This window comes from Anser brachyrhynchus (genome assembly GCF_964034855.1).
Source record: "Anser brachyrhynchus genome assembly, chromosome: 6".
In the NCBI taxonomy this organism is placed as follows: domain Eukaryota; kingdom Metazoa; phylum Chordata; class Aves; order Anseriformes; family Anatidae; genus Anser; species Anser brachyrhynchus.
The window spans coordinates 18,441,179-18,456,392 of record NC_137700.1 but is presented as its reverse complement, the minus strand read 5'-3'; the positions used below and the strand labels follow the sequence as shown (position 1 = coordinate 18,456,392).

The following is a 15,214-nucleotide window of genomic DNA, read 5'->3' as shown; positions in this document are numbered from 1 at the left end:
CCTCAGCAATGTATTTCTTAAAAAATCCACTTCCCCTACACATTGCATGCAGCAAGCCACCTGACATAAGACTGTAGAAGCCTTGAGCCTGAAAACTGAGTGCTGCCGTGCCTACACACTAGCTCTAAGGCATGTAGCCATATGCATGAAATTGGAAAAATAAGTAACTAACAAAATCCAGTTTTCTAATCATGAACATTAAATTCAAAACTTTTTTTTTCTGACATCAATTTACTACGTCATCTTGTTCATTTAAAATTATCAATGAAAAATACAATACTGCTTTGTCTGGGGAGTCCTTAAGGATGATACTGACAAGTCCATATCAAATGGGACCACACATACCATTTCTAAGATTTATTTAAAAATCCTAAAGAATCTGTTATCATCTCCTCCCTAAGTAGGAGGATCTTTGCTTAGTCCACACTTACCACACAGCAATATTGAAATATGAACACTTTCCTATGCAGTGCTTTTTTCCAATTAATGTTTTTTGTTTTCGGTAGTATTCCTTGTAATTTTTTTAATTAAGAGTATAATATGTTCAATATCCAATCTAAGTTGCTGGGATTTCTTAAATATTTTATTTATGAGTGGAAGTAAAGAAATAATCTTAAGTGGTAAACTGAAGTGTTCTGGGGAGACCACCAGGTGTCTCTTCTACTCACTCACCTTTATTTAAATCACGTCGTACCACTCACCATAAAGACAGGGACCTTGACCAGAAGAGTTTATAATATTCCCTGAAGGTATTTTGCTCCCTGTTGAAAAAAGAAAGAAAAAAAAATAGTCACGTTAGTATGCCACATCAGGCCTGTATTTTATTTTATTCATCCATTTCTAACAATGTTTGCGTCTTCCACAGTACCTGCACCAGCAAGTCTAAACTTCACGCTACCCAGATAATCTTATTTACTGATCCATTTCTTGTTGCGTCACTGCATAGGAAAGCAGTTATGCTTAGCTTGACCGTACAACCCAAGAAACAATTTAGGCATGAGATCTCAGTTCTAATATGACAGACAAGGTCATTCTAAATGCCAGGTGCTAACACACCTATGGAGCTAGGAAGGAACCGGCAGCAGAGCTTGAGGCAGCAGAGCTAGGCTGGTGCCTTGGTGTGCAAACACAGGCTGTCTTCACACCCCATCACGACCATCTTAGCAACTCATGTCAGCTCTAGCCAAAGAAAGACTGTGCGCCATCCCCCTGCCCACTCCAGATATAGCCAATTCATCACCTCATGTTCAAGCACTATTATTAGTTATGTTAACCCAGATCTTCAACACGTAACACTAAGTGTCTTTGTCAATTAAGAAACCTAAAATTACTTTCAGCAGCAGTGTGTTCTTCTTGAGATTTATGTACCTTTTTTTTTTTCCTTCCATGCAGCATTTCCTGAATTATTCTTCAAGTATAACAACTTTCAGACTGTATCTGAAACCTGCTCAACGTGAACCTCTGAATCTCCCCCAACAAAACAGATTTTAAAGGGGATTCCCTTTTCTCACTGAGGTAAAGACAAAACATTCCCTTTGTCTTTAAACAAAACAGACTTCCCCAGCTCACTTTCACTTGACTTTCCAGGATGGCATCGCAAAATGCATGAATTTGTGATATAAAGGTTTGAATCTCTATACTAATACATGTTTGCAATTAGAAAAAAATAAAAACATTATAGTAACCAAGAATGAAAGAAAAAAAGCATATTCCAGATGAAGCAACACCAGGACTGTGTCCCATTTTAACCTCAAAAAGGGAAAGTTCTTATCGAAGTTGAAGAGCATGCCAGCATTTCTTTGTCTCTCAGGCTACAATCTATCCTAAATCCGATAAACAGTTTGACTTGTGTCAAAAATAGTCAATTTTTGACAAAATGCATCTTTTCCAAGTCTGTATTTTAGAACAAAAAATACGTTGCCAAAAAATAAGTATTCAGTTCTATATAATGAAATAGATATTTTCACTGGAAAAGATCAAAGTGTTTCAAGTCCTTAAATATTTCATATTTCATGCCTGAATTAACTTAGAAATTTGATTTCTTTTTTTTCTATTTCCATATGGCTATAAATATGGATAAAAATGAAGAAAGCAAACAAAGATTTTATTACAAGAAAAAAGTTTTTTCCCATTTTCTTTTCTAGAACCTCTAAGCTGACAGCAAAGGAAAACTGTTTGCATTTTAAAACCCTATGGTAATGGGAAAGGGGAGCAAAAAAAAGAAAAAAGATACTTTTTTTGTTTTTGTCACAAGAACAACCATCTTGGGAACTATTTGGGACTCTACATCAATGCTTTTGTTGCCAATTTGTTAGATGGAAATTCCCAGTGGTGTTCCTGCAGACATGGAGCCAAGCTTGTGTCTCTTCCACAGGTAGAAACAGCTGCAGTATTGGTATTTGAGAGGTCACTGGTTACTTTCAGAGAACAAGAAAGAATACCCTTATCAAAGATTATCTGTACCATTTTATATGATTATTAGCAAGCTACTAATTGCATGATCAATCTGCTGAGTAAGTAGAAGCCAAAAGAGATGACATTTGTCACCCAAGTCAAACTGTTACAAAAAACAAATATAGACGTACATATATCTTAAAAATGACTTTTCAGGAAGATTCAGAATACTTGCAGATCATTTATTCATGATCAAGTTAACCTCTGCAAACAATCTGTACCTTATTTGTATGACTGCAGCACAGAAACGCCACTGGGTCAAGTCAAGACATTTATCCTAGATGCTGTACACACTGAGAATTTGTTTTAGAGAAATAGAACAGAAGAAAGCGACTCTGAAGCCAGGAGACAAGCTGGGTATTAGTGCATGAGCTGAGATGGTTGTATTATCCACTGTAACAGGGGAAGGACATGCTAACTGGAGACATGGAAGATCAGAAGGAGGTTTTTGATATAGTTAAGAATGAATGGGCTCAAGAAATTAATGCTGCAACATTCACATATAGGAAACCATTTCATATCCGTACGACCATTTACGTTTCATAAACACAGGAAATCTAAGTGGAAAAAGCTGGACCAGATGATTTCTACAGGTCCTTTTCAAACTAAATTCTTTGATTCTACATGAAAATGTTTCAGAACAGCCTACTCCATAGGCAATCTTCTCCATGCTTTCTACAATTTATCTCACATAGTGATTTAAAAACTGAATACATCTTGGTTTAACAAACAACAAGAAAAAATCCCACACAAAACAGGTGTTTTTTGGCAAAAATAAAGTATTTGAAAAAGAACAGTCCATAAGGAGCTTTTCTACAACTCTCCCAACCAATAGGTGTAGCATCATAAAACTATTGACAAGACTGATTAATCAGAAACAAAGCTTTTGAATCAGAAGAGAGATTCAATTATTATCGCTATCAAAAATACAGTTTCTCCAAGAGAATAGTCAGTCAAGGAACAACATATGCCGAAGAACTGAATTTTCACTTGGGTCATTACAACAACTTTTACAGGCACCTGAATTAAATGGCTTAAACTTAGTTTTTAATATAAATATAACATCAAAATTCTGAGAAGTCAGTCCAGGCTTTTTTATTTTTTTTTTCATTCACAGATCCTGCCAGTTTTCAGGTGTATACTTTATTCATTTACTGCTTGGAGAAAAATACAATGCTAGACTTGGTAGGATGATGGAACTGTTCACTGTTGTCTACATCAACTTTTAACTATTCCAGTTAACCCTGCTCCTGAGCTTCCAGCTGACAGATCTGTTATCTGAAGAATGGCTGAAAAAGTCAGCTGCAGCTGACTTTGAATAATGCTGCTGTTCTGTGCCCTCACGACATCACATGTGTAAGACTCAGGTGGCCAAATTTGTAACATAAATTGAGCCAGGTATCAAGTTGTTCTTCTCAGTAAAGAGACACTCATTTGTCCTCCAAAGAACAGGAAAAATTGGATAGACAGGAATCCACATTCAGTGCCGAGATCAGAGACTCCCTGCTGTTTGGAGTTGCGAGGAGGGCTAGTATCTTCAAGACCTTTAACAGTAGCATCTTGAGTTCTTCAATGAAAATTAACCTTTAAGGTGTATTTCATATGGTGACAGGATGACCTCAGCCTAATGAAATAGTAAATTAAATGATCCTTACATATAACCTTCCAGAGCTGTTGCATGGCTTGTTACCTAATATGGATTACATGCTTTGCACAGATTAAACAACTTATCCGATGGAAAGACAAACTAGAAAATGAGATGTAAATTGTGCAGAACTAGAAACTACCTATTTGTACTTCAAAGACGACCATTTCAAGTATTCTGCTTCATTCTTAACATAGAAGATAGATGTCTTTAACAAAAATACTGGGGAAAAGAATTAATTACTGCTCAACAGAAAAAAAAGAAAAAAAAACTGTGGGTATTTTGTGTGTTTGCTATAATACGCTGAAGGCCAAGAACTAATCCAGTCAAGACCTCTCTTCCTAGGGAAGGGAAGAAAACCACAAACCAACACAAACCTGAGGCTGAAGTAGTTCCATACTGGAGGAAAACAAAACAAAACAAAAAACCCACCACACTCCACAAGTGTCTGGAAACCCCCCCATTGGTACAACACTTTGAGGAAACACAAGAAGAAACTGAAGTAAAACCCCTGTGCTCAGGGGAAAGGCAGAACTGAACAAAAGACCACATTTAACACAAAGTGTGGTTCCAGTGCAGCCCTCCTGCAGCAGATTTTCTTTTGAAACCATCAGCCTGTTAAGCCATTCCAAGTTGAGGCAAAGCCCCTATATGGTTCTCTCTCCAGCTTTTCCTTCCTGACCCAAGAGCTCTGGTTCTTAGAAAGGACACTTCCCTTCTCCCCAGACTTGGATTTGGGTCCTGTTCTCAACTGCACACACCCTCCTTGCTTGTTTCAGGCATCTGCCAGTCAAGCTGCAAGCTTCCTTTCAGCATGTATACTCCATCTTCCCAGACACACACACGGACTTCAAAACACAGCATATAAAAGCCAAGAAAAGGTAGAAAGGTGCCTTCGATTTTGGTGCTCATCCACTTAATCTTAGAAGATACAAAATAAACCACTCGTATTAAACAGCAGTTTTATTCAGAACTACAAATTTACTCGGAAGTGACAGGAGGAAACCCCATCAGGGCTCTGATGCATCCCATTTTGGTCAAACACACAGCCCTCAGGAAATGCCTCTTTTTATTCATTGATGAGGATTAGCTCAAAACTTAGATGTTTAATTCACATCCTGGTATTCATATTCTGCATGTCTAAAGATACGTCTAGGCCAGTACTAGAAAGCACGTGTGTACACAAGGTATCTGGAAGCTGTACAGAACTCCCAAACTTCAAATGTTTAAAAGCAACACGAAAATCTGTTAGTTTTTAATATTCTCCTGTACTGTAAAAGCATTTATAGGCAATTGATTATATTAGCTTTGTAATACTTCCTGAAGTGCAGTAATAAATACAATATCGTTAAAAGTTCTAATATAATAAACTGAGCACAGCACTGGCTCTGATATTTATTACTGTTAATATAAAATTTTTATAGCCTGCCTTATCTACTTAAAACTTTCACTGTATAAGACATTCTCTGCAAGAGGGAGCTGACTCATTAGACAAGATTCAACACAAACATATGCAGTTAGGAACCTTTCCAACCAAAAAAAATGGGTTAACCATATGGGATTTTCTAACTTCAAATAGAAAGCAGTACATTTTCTATTGGGCTACTGAGTTGTTTTCTCATACTTGCTCAACCAATACATTTTTCCCTCAAAACAAACAGCTATTTCAAAGTTAAATTCCACTTCAATATTTGAAATACGAGAGAAGACTCCAAAGGAATTTCCGCAAAGCAGAAAAAAAGTCTCTTCAAATTTGACTATTAAAAAAAAAAAAAGAACAAACACATATGCAATTTCCATCTTGAATGCCCAATATTAACATTTCTGGGCCACTGACCAGCAGAACAGCTGAACTGCTTCTATAGTAGGCCAAAAGTGTCACTTCAAGCCTTGGAGATAATAAAGGAAACTGCCTGTCTCTATATAAAAATGTATTTTCTAGAAAATGCCATGTTAAACATTGGTTCAAAAATAGGAAGGTACTATATAATTAAAGCTTCACCATATACTGAAATGATTCTTTGCCGAACAGTCTGAATAATTTGGATCATATACGACAACAAATTCCATTTCTGAATTTGAAAATTACACAGAATTCATCTGGGAGACAGAAGTGAGACAGGTTATTTTCTCTGCTGAATAATAATGAACTGTTGTATCTTGGATATTGAAAGCATTAATAAGCACTGAGAAACTAAACATTTTTTTTCAGCCACCCAGCAGCAGTTTACAGTAGCTCTTTGATGGCCCTAAGGCACAGATGTCGAACCACAAGGCTACATATAGAGCTATGCACTTTTTCTCTTCCCACTGAAGTTGCAGTTCAGCTCAGGACAGCCTTCTGGGCAGGTTCCTGTGAACAAAGCTTTCTGCAGTCCTCTGACAACACGAGAGCCCTGCCAGAAGAAAAAAGCCTTAAATAATTACATTATAAATAAACCACTTCCTTCTGAAACAACTTAAATGGGAAATCTAACAGCTGTTGTGTTTGCTTCTCCATTCCAAGGATCAATGAACACTGGATGTGTCAGTTAGGGAGATACAATCCATCAAGAACAATAAAGATGCTGCTGCTAAAGACTGCAGCTTTTACAGTGCGTCTGTAACACTGGCCACATCTACCATACTGAATTACACTATTTAATTCAAACAGCTTCAATAATGTGCACAAAAATATTCCCAGTGGCAACTTAATTGTTAGAGTAACAATGAACATGTGTAGGAACCAATGATGTTTTAAGGGCTAACACACACACTGAAATACAGAACGTGTTAGAAAACTGTGGCTCCAGAAAAAGGTAAGAAGTATTTTGGCGCAATGATGCGTATATACACAAGCACACATGTTCCATATACATATACAAATACCTGACAGCTCTGGATAACCCCTTCACTATCAAACATTCTCCTTGCAGGTTCTATCAGAAACACTCCTAGAGATAATCTCATCAAGTTCATTTATAATTGCATCATTTTGGAAACACATTTATTCATTACACAATTAGTTTGAGGGCTTTGAAAGGTGCAAGATCCATACACCAGTAGCTTCAAAGTGCCAGATACCTACTTGCTATCTGCCCTTTGTCACCTCAACAGCATGCCTCAGTAATTAATCAGGAAAAAAAAAAAAATCCAAAAATGTACCATACATTTTCATTCAGGTTTTAACTTCTCTACTGAAAATTACTTTGGGAACTTGGAGAGTTTGCTTTTCTTAAGGGAATTTTTGCCAACTACATGCTAGAGCTAGGCAATAAACTCTGTACCAGCTCCCTCTGGACTGTCCAACTAGAGCTGGGCTGCAGAGAAAGTCCTCAGAGAACTGGGGACAACGCCTTAACTCTCTGCCCCAGACAGTTCATAGCTATTACATTCTTTGCTATTCAACTCTAGGACTACTTAAAAAGGTGACATCTGAAAAGGAATCAGCTTAGTCATTAAAAGATGCAAAGTGAGAAGTCAGTGACAGCTGCTTCTGTTGATATCCCACGTGAATTAATGTTTTATTTTATAGTTGATAAATGCGAACTGAGAGCCCTCAGCAGGCAGTGAGAGATCTTTCTATGACAGGAGTTTAATATTGAAACATTTAACCACTATTTCACACCAGTAGGGGAAATAACTACCATTTCACACAGACCAGGCAAAGCAAATAACAAAAGGCAATTTAGGAAGTACTCCCAAATATTCTGCTTGAATGAATGGAATGTACCAGCAGACAGACAGTAATCATTTTTAATTTCTATGCTTAGGAAAAGTTTTAGAAGAGCCAAAATAAGGTTTCACTGGAAGCCTACTCAGTTTTCAAAAAAGGATTTATCCCTGCTTAGTCCAGTAAGACAAATCCACTGAATTCCACAGATAAATCCTGTTCTGGAAAGGCTATAGTGTTCAACCAGTGAACAATATCTACCGTTCTGTAAGTAGATTGTTTTTCAGCTACACAAATTTGGTTCTAAAGAGTCAAAGAACGCATAGCTACAATCAAACAAAACAAGTAATGGACAGGGAGAACAGATATTGACATTAAAAAGTTTTGTGTAGAGAAAGGTAACATTTAAGCAGATCAAGGCAATGTTCTGACATACATGACTGTAGCATGAGGTGGTCTGTATTCTCTCTTGACATAATGTTTCATCAGGGACAATACAGTCTCCTTTCCCCATGTCAGCAACTTTAAATACATTTGATACACAAGTCCCACACATCAAACTAGGGATCAAATGTCCTGGAAAGTCTACCACATATAGAAAAAGTCACAAAATAAATTAAATTGCAGTAGAGGCTGACAGCATGTTTTCAAATATATACCAAAAGAGCTGGACAAATATTTACAAATAATATCTAGTTGTGCCATATTTCAAACTTGAATTCCGTAGATCCAGCTCTATTTCTAAATAAACTTTTTCTTTTTTTTTTTTTTTTCTTTGGGGGGGGAGGAGGCGGGAGGGGGGCGGGAATTAGTGATAGAACTTAGGACTTACCTGCCTTCAAGAACAAAGGAAACAAGCACTTAAAAAAAAAAAAATCAAAGGCTTGCAATATTCAAACATTATCAGTATTCATAAGCAATAGAAAAAGAATGGCAATACAATATCCCCTTCCTAGTTCCTCATCTGTTTACCTTAATTATAATCCCTTTAATTTGTATTTTTGTTAATTTTGTGTAATGTAAAATCTTTTATCTTAGCTTCTTATAATGTATTAGTCACAATTCTATACTGCCACACACCCAGCATCATCATAATGCCTACTATTTTGTTAAGCTATGATGAAAAAAATCACGCCTGCTTATAAGAAATCATTCATCTTTATCCCTAAAATTATATTTAGCTGTCATCTCAAAAAAAATTCTGCACAACATTAAAGATAATGCAATAGCACAGTAACAGGGAAATTACTTTTCTTCTTAATGCCTCATTACTGATATTACTAGCATTGTCTATCTGCATCTGATACAAAAGGCATCTCAAGGGTAGTTTTAGGAACACAGGATAAATACTTCTGCCCTCATTTATCTAACAAGAAACACACACATTTCCGTATTTATAAGCCATTAGAAGTATTACCATATGCAATCTTTTTGATTGCCTTATGATAAGATAGAAGCTGGAATTTTACAAATGTCCAGAGACTTGCATTGTCAACAGCAGGTCAACAACTGCAAACGGTGGATGAAATAACTTCATTTTCATTAAATGCACCAAATATTGCCTTATTTAACACGATCTAAAACATTAAGGGAAATAAACCCTTGGAAATCACATTGCACCAATTGTGAATCCCAAGAAAAACAGTAGTAATGGGAAGATTGAGATTCAATCTTTATTTGCACACCACACTTCCCTGGTTTGAGAAAGAGAACTGATCTTCCCAATACACTACATATTACCTTGTCATGAAAAGTTGAGGGGTCGTAAGAAATCAGAACACTTATTCTGTTCTACTGCTTTCATATCCTATGCCACTAAATGCACAGAGATGACAAATGCAGTCTTAGGTCCATTTGAACAGTCCAGCATTGAGTGTGGTTACCCTACACACAGACACATACCAGAAGACTTACTTTCACAGCTGTGCTATGGAATGCTCTGGCAATATAAATATGATGATGCTGTTATCTTTTCCCTATACTCCATCCTAAGGCTCCTGGCAGATCTCATGCAAAATAGTTTGATTTAGAACTCCTGTAACATCAGTAACGCTTTCTGATGAAAAGTTCATTAAATAAAGGTTAAAAGACCAAAGATTTGGAATTAGTATTGTAGTCTCTTCTATTAAGATGCTACAAGATTATCTTCCTTATTAATGTATTCAATTTTATATACACTATAAAGCAGCATTACCTACTGAAGAGTCCCATGTTTGTTAGTTACTCTGCAATACAGTTAATTTGTGACAAATACAAAAGGCACATGGGTACGTAAACTTGAGTGAGTGTACACTAATACGTAGCCATCATTTAAACTTGAGATAGCAATCATTCCTTTTACTACAAAAAGTATCTTTATTCTACCAGAACATGGTATTTTAAGGGCACTTAAAAAACTCCAGCTTAATGTACCCAGAACTGCATTCCTTTCAGAATTTCTACTGCATTTAATAAACACCACATTAAATCAGCTGTATACACAGCAGTACATATTTCATTACAGAAAAGAAAGAACAGAGAAAGGAAAAGCTGAATGATTATGTCAAAGGACTTTAAAACCATCTGGATAATTTTACTACTTACTTCTCATATTGAAAAACTACATTATTTATTCTCTTATGGGGAATGGGCTTCCACTGTATAAATAAAAATGAGGGACTTCTAAGTATTTGCTTAATCTGGTATGTATTCGGTCTCATGGATTCCTGTCTCTTGCTTAGGAACCTCCTCAACAATTACACACAAGTAGTTTTGCCAAATATTTCTGAAGTCGAACTGGAAAACATTCTGAACAGAAACAAATTTGATTCTTTCTTTCTCCTGGCATTAGTGAGAGACTGTGCAAATACTGTTCCTAAATTACTCAGCTCAGTAGGTTGACTAAAAACCATGTGGATTAATTCTGGACATCCTGGCTCTTATGACTTATGATTTCTCCCATTAGCAGAAAGGAGACAGAAACACTTCCAAAATAACATAACCATAACCTTATTTGTACTAGACACTAGACTTTGTTCAGTGTTTTGGGGTCCACCTGGAATTTTCTACATTAAAAACTGCAACAATGCAGAACTTACTTATACCTGCATCTACTGGAAGACATGCTGTGCACGAAGTTGAAACTTGGGTTTAAGCTCAGGAAATAAGGGAATAACTGCTCTATAACCTCTCATTCATCTTTTTATTTATGGATTTTATGTATTTATACAAATAACAGAGTAATGAAAATTATTATATACAGACAGCGTTCTCATTTGAATTACTGTATACCACTTCATTCAGTTACTAAGAGGAAGAAGCTCTAGTATTCCCAGGTATGTTGTGAGAACCACATGAAAGTGCTGCCAAGTGTAAGGCTAAGAAGGTGCTAAAAGAGCTTCTGTTCGAGCAGAACATAAAACGCTCCCCAAAGGAAAGATATTTGGATTAATGTAAAATACATTCTTAGCAAGTGAAAACTAGAAAAATATTTTAGGAAAAATGTACTGTAGGTACACATTGCTTGTGCTCTATCTGTTCTTTTGACCTCTGTTGAAGTATGAGGTATCCAGTTGGCGCTCCAACCTGTTTCACCCCAGTTAAGAGAGACAAAGCTGTGCAAATACCTGGACAACAAGCATACCTTAACGAGTGAGCTACTTCAAAACCTACCCTGCAAACTACCTAGTTTCAACCAGAAAATTACAAAATGTTGTCTGAGGTGCAAATGGTGTCTGAGGTGATCCAGCCTTAAAAAAAAAAAAAAAACACAAATGTTTTAGTGGAATGTCATATACTAAGGCTTATCATCTGAAGATGTTTCCCATTTTGTATTAACACCAAAAACATACTTTTGCCTCTGAAGGACACGGAAAACTGCAGAATGCCAGAAGCTCAAACGAAGAACCTGCCAGAGACAGAACAATTTGATTCAAATCCCGCAACGAGATCAGTATTTCTGAGTCCTCATGTGGGGGTGGCTATGGAAAGCAATCACCAAATCTTTGAATTGACGATGAACGTGGAACAAGACTAATAGAAGACAGAACAAAGCACAAAATCAATAGGCTCATGAAAACCTGTTAGCCGCCCAAGCTACGTCTCTGTTCTGAGGTTCTGCTTTGTTCACATTTCTGCAATTATTTTATATTATGTCCTACATTAGAAACACACAGAAGAACTTCTAATTGACCATTCTTTTCACAGCCTGCAGTTTGTGTCCAGGAAATTAATGACATTTAGAATTCTAAATTCACACAGTAAAACTCGTATTAATTCAACACTGTTAAAAATTAAGTTACAACTGGAATTACACTAGTAAAGCCATAGCTAGCACTCAAATCAGGAAATACTCTTTCTAATTTGGAAAGACAACCACTGGGTACAGTCAGTAGCAATCACTGGCTACTAATTATTCTTCAAAACACCTAAACGGAGTACCTAAAAAGGCTCCTAGAGATAGGCCTTACAGATTCTTTTTAAATTCTGTGCCTCCTCTCATTTCTACTTTAGCTGCTTTACCACGTAACTACTCTATAATTTGCATAGGTATGTTCACTCATTCCATTCGAGTAAGAGTTTTGGGGTTTGTTATCTTTGGTAAGTTTGAATTTTTACCTACAGCACAGAAATTGGGGAAAAAAAGGTTTATTTGGCCAGTTCATTTTTTTTAAACCTGTCTTCACGTTTCTTTTTCTGCTTCTATATCAGAAGTCATTAGATGACAATCAAAAGAAAGGCCTAAACCCAAATATCCTCCCAGTCCATGCTCCCAATACAAAAAATGGCAATATAAGATCAGACTCAGAACATTTACAATGAGTATTTCTTAACAAGTACAAGGTATTTTATCATTTCATTTGGAGTCATTCTTCTGTCTGTATAGCTAAAAAGGCACCGTATATTTGGAGCTGCCTTTGAAGTTATACTGCAGTTTAAAAAAGGCATTCTATTATTATTGATTCACTGAGCTCTCAAGAGCACTATATTATTGAAGTACTGGTGCTTTTCATTCATTCATTCTGTAAGAAGGACTACAATTCATGGAAACATTTTCCTATTCCCCTTATGCTGAACGCGGGGGGGGGAAGCAGAGTATTAGGTAAGCACAGTGAGGATATAAGCAAGATCTTTGCAGATGGCCATGACAAAATACTTGCTACATTTTAGCTTATTTACTTGCCTTTAGTACCAGATCGGTAAGGCCCCATCATGAGTTACAGGTGTATTTTTAATTAATTTGAACTTTACAGTTAAACACCACACAACAGTAGCAAAGAACTTTTTTCCATAGACTTAAAACAAATCCTTTAATTTTGCTAAATCAACTTTTGTTTTTGATGTATCTTACAAATGTTTTCTCCTTCATTTCTTAGGCAGATGGCTGCACAGGAACTCAGAGAAGCCAAGTTGCTAACATATTCCACACTTCAATAGCTGTTCCTCAATACATCCAAGCCATATCCATTTTATTTCTGGATGGTCTATTTATAACTGCCTCCAAAAGGGATTTGATGCACTCAAAATCTAAACTTTGCAATGGCAGGAAAGTCTTTCATTGAAGAGGAGGGAAAAGAACTATTTTCATTAGGAAAAAATATTAATGCCATACTTCACATGAACTGTATTTCAGTGCCAAATGTTCCCACTATGCTCTCAGAGCTGAGTTCCTTGGAAAACCTCCAGTGAAAGATATTGTACGTGCTGGATACGTAACACTACAACCAGCCATTCACTTCAACACTTGCTCAATTACAGTCCCCCTTTTCCCATCTTTCTCACACCAAGTAGCACTGGCTGTGCCTAAAACCCCTGCAGTAAGACCATCTATTGTGAACCTTTACCCCGAGTTCACACCGTCATCCCTCTGAACATGTCTGTGTGCATCACAAGAGCATGCAGTTAGACAAAGAGCACTACAATCATCACAGCTAGAGCACTGGGGAAATACAGAATTTTCAAAAATGGGACTTTTGTTAAGAGAAAAGGTTAACTCACCTGTTTCCTTATATAAAAAGAAGAGGCAAACAGCTTTACAACTTTATGTATATCCATCTACAAAGCTATAACCACTGTCATGAACCCTGTTCTGTCCAACTGACTTTCTTTGAAGTAATCACAATTCTGACAACACTGCACAGGGATTTACCCACATGAAACTGCAGAGTGCTACTCAAGTGTGTTTGATGCCTGAGTTGTGACATACATCATGGAATCATCTGGCTGTTTTGGAGAGCACGGCAAGAAACAGGTTAAGCTGTTGGACAGAAGCACCAATGCGTTACGCTGGAATGCTTCGCAGCTAAAAGCATTTGGTAACACAACCATTTGATATTCAAGAGACCGAGCTGACAAATAGGAGGAATGAAGATGAGCAAATGAATCAAGCTGTTAGCCTTGAATTTGCTCCCCTTTAAGGCAGAGCAGCACCAAATCTCTTCAGTAACAAGCACAAGTGTTTATCCTAAGCTGTATTATTTAATATTTCAATTGCCTATTTTAAAAAGCATTTTGACAATTAAATTCTCCATAATGCTGCAATGCCAGTTCATCATTAGCTACAATCAGATCATATGGCCAAGCACTACCACAGGCATGCGCTCAAAACCCAGCGTACAACCATCTAGAATGCCCTGACTCTCGACTGTTTGCAACTGAAAGCCATTTTTTAAATTAGTTTAACTCCATTGGCTATGTATTTAATTTTGTTGTTGTTAATGTGTAACTCCATTTTGGTTACAGTATTGGCTGCTAATGCAAATTATGGTTTTTGTTCACCCGTAAACAATACAATTATTAGAAGCGGGGTCTCAAAATCATGCGTAAGAAAGGGAAAGATGGAAGCCTCATCAGCACAGTCTGAAAACTCTGTATGCACCAATATTTTCAATTATACATGTTTTCTATATGCCCTAAGGACAGTCCTTACCCATAAGAAACCAAGAAACAGTCTGGAGAGAAAAACACAACAGCAAATAAAAAATATTCTACTTCACCTTAAAGTAAGTAAAAAAAGGAACCTTTATTTTTTCACTGAGTGTTGTAATCTTATGGTTAAAATTGTGTGTTGTTGCTTTGAAATGAACTGTCATTACCAGCATAAAGCTTTGGTCAAAGCAAGCATTAAAATCACTGAAAGCACTGTTATTAAAATAAACCAACATTAATGAGAACAAGTGTCATAAGGTAGTATTTTCAAAACTAATGTACACTCACATGTTCAATGTTATATAGTAATTCAATTTTTTCATGATACTAAAATGATTTCTAATAGACTTGTCGTATACTTTCACTGGATTATTTGCGGTATTTTACAATCTTGAATAAATATTATCTACCATTACTCTAAAGACAGAAAATAATTTTCACCTGTTAAGACTGACTTACTGAGTCTGCTGGTTAATAACAAATAATACATTTATCAACTTAGCTGGTTACCAGGAACAAAACAACTTTCACAGAAATACCACTGTAAAATTCATCGT

The 15,214-nt window shown here is 36.5% G+C and overlaps 1 non-coding gene across 43 annotated transcripts in view; it reads right to left on the bottom strand.

Moving 5' to 3' along the window:
* Positions 1-15,214, bottom strand: part of LOC308197296 — a 722,739-nt gene that overhangs the window by 329,072 nt on the left and 378,453 nt on the right. For 42 of the 43 annotated variants that reach the window (XR_013952725.1, XR_013952726.1, XR_013952751.1 and 39 more), the window contains one exon: positions 673-761. This is a non-coding gene — a transcript (uncharacterized protein). The remainder of the gene's footprint in view (positions 1-672; positions 762-15,214) is intronic. The other variant, XR_013952772.1, reaches the window with a different exon arrangement.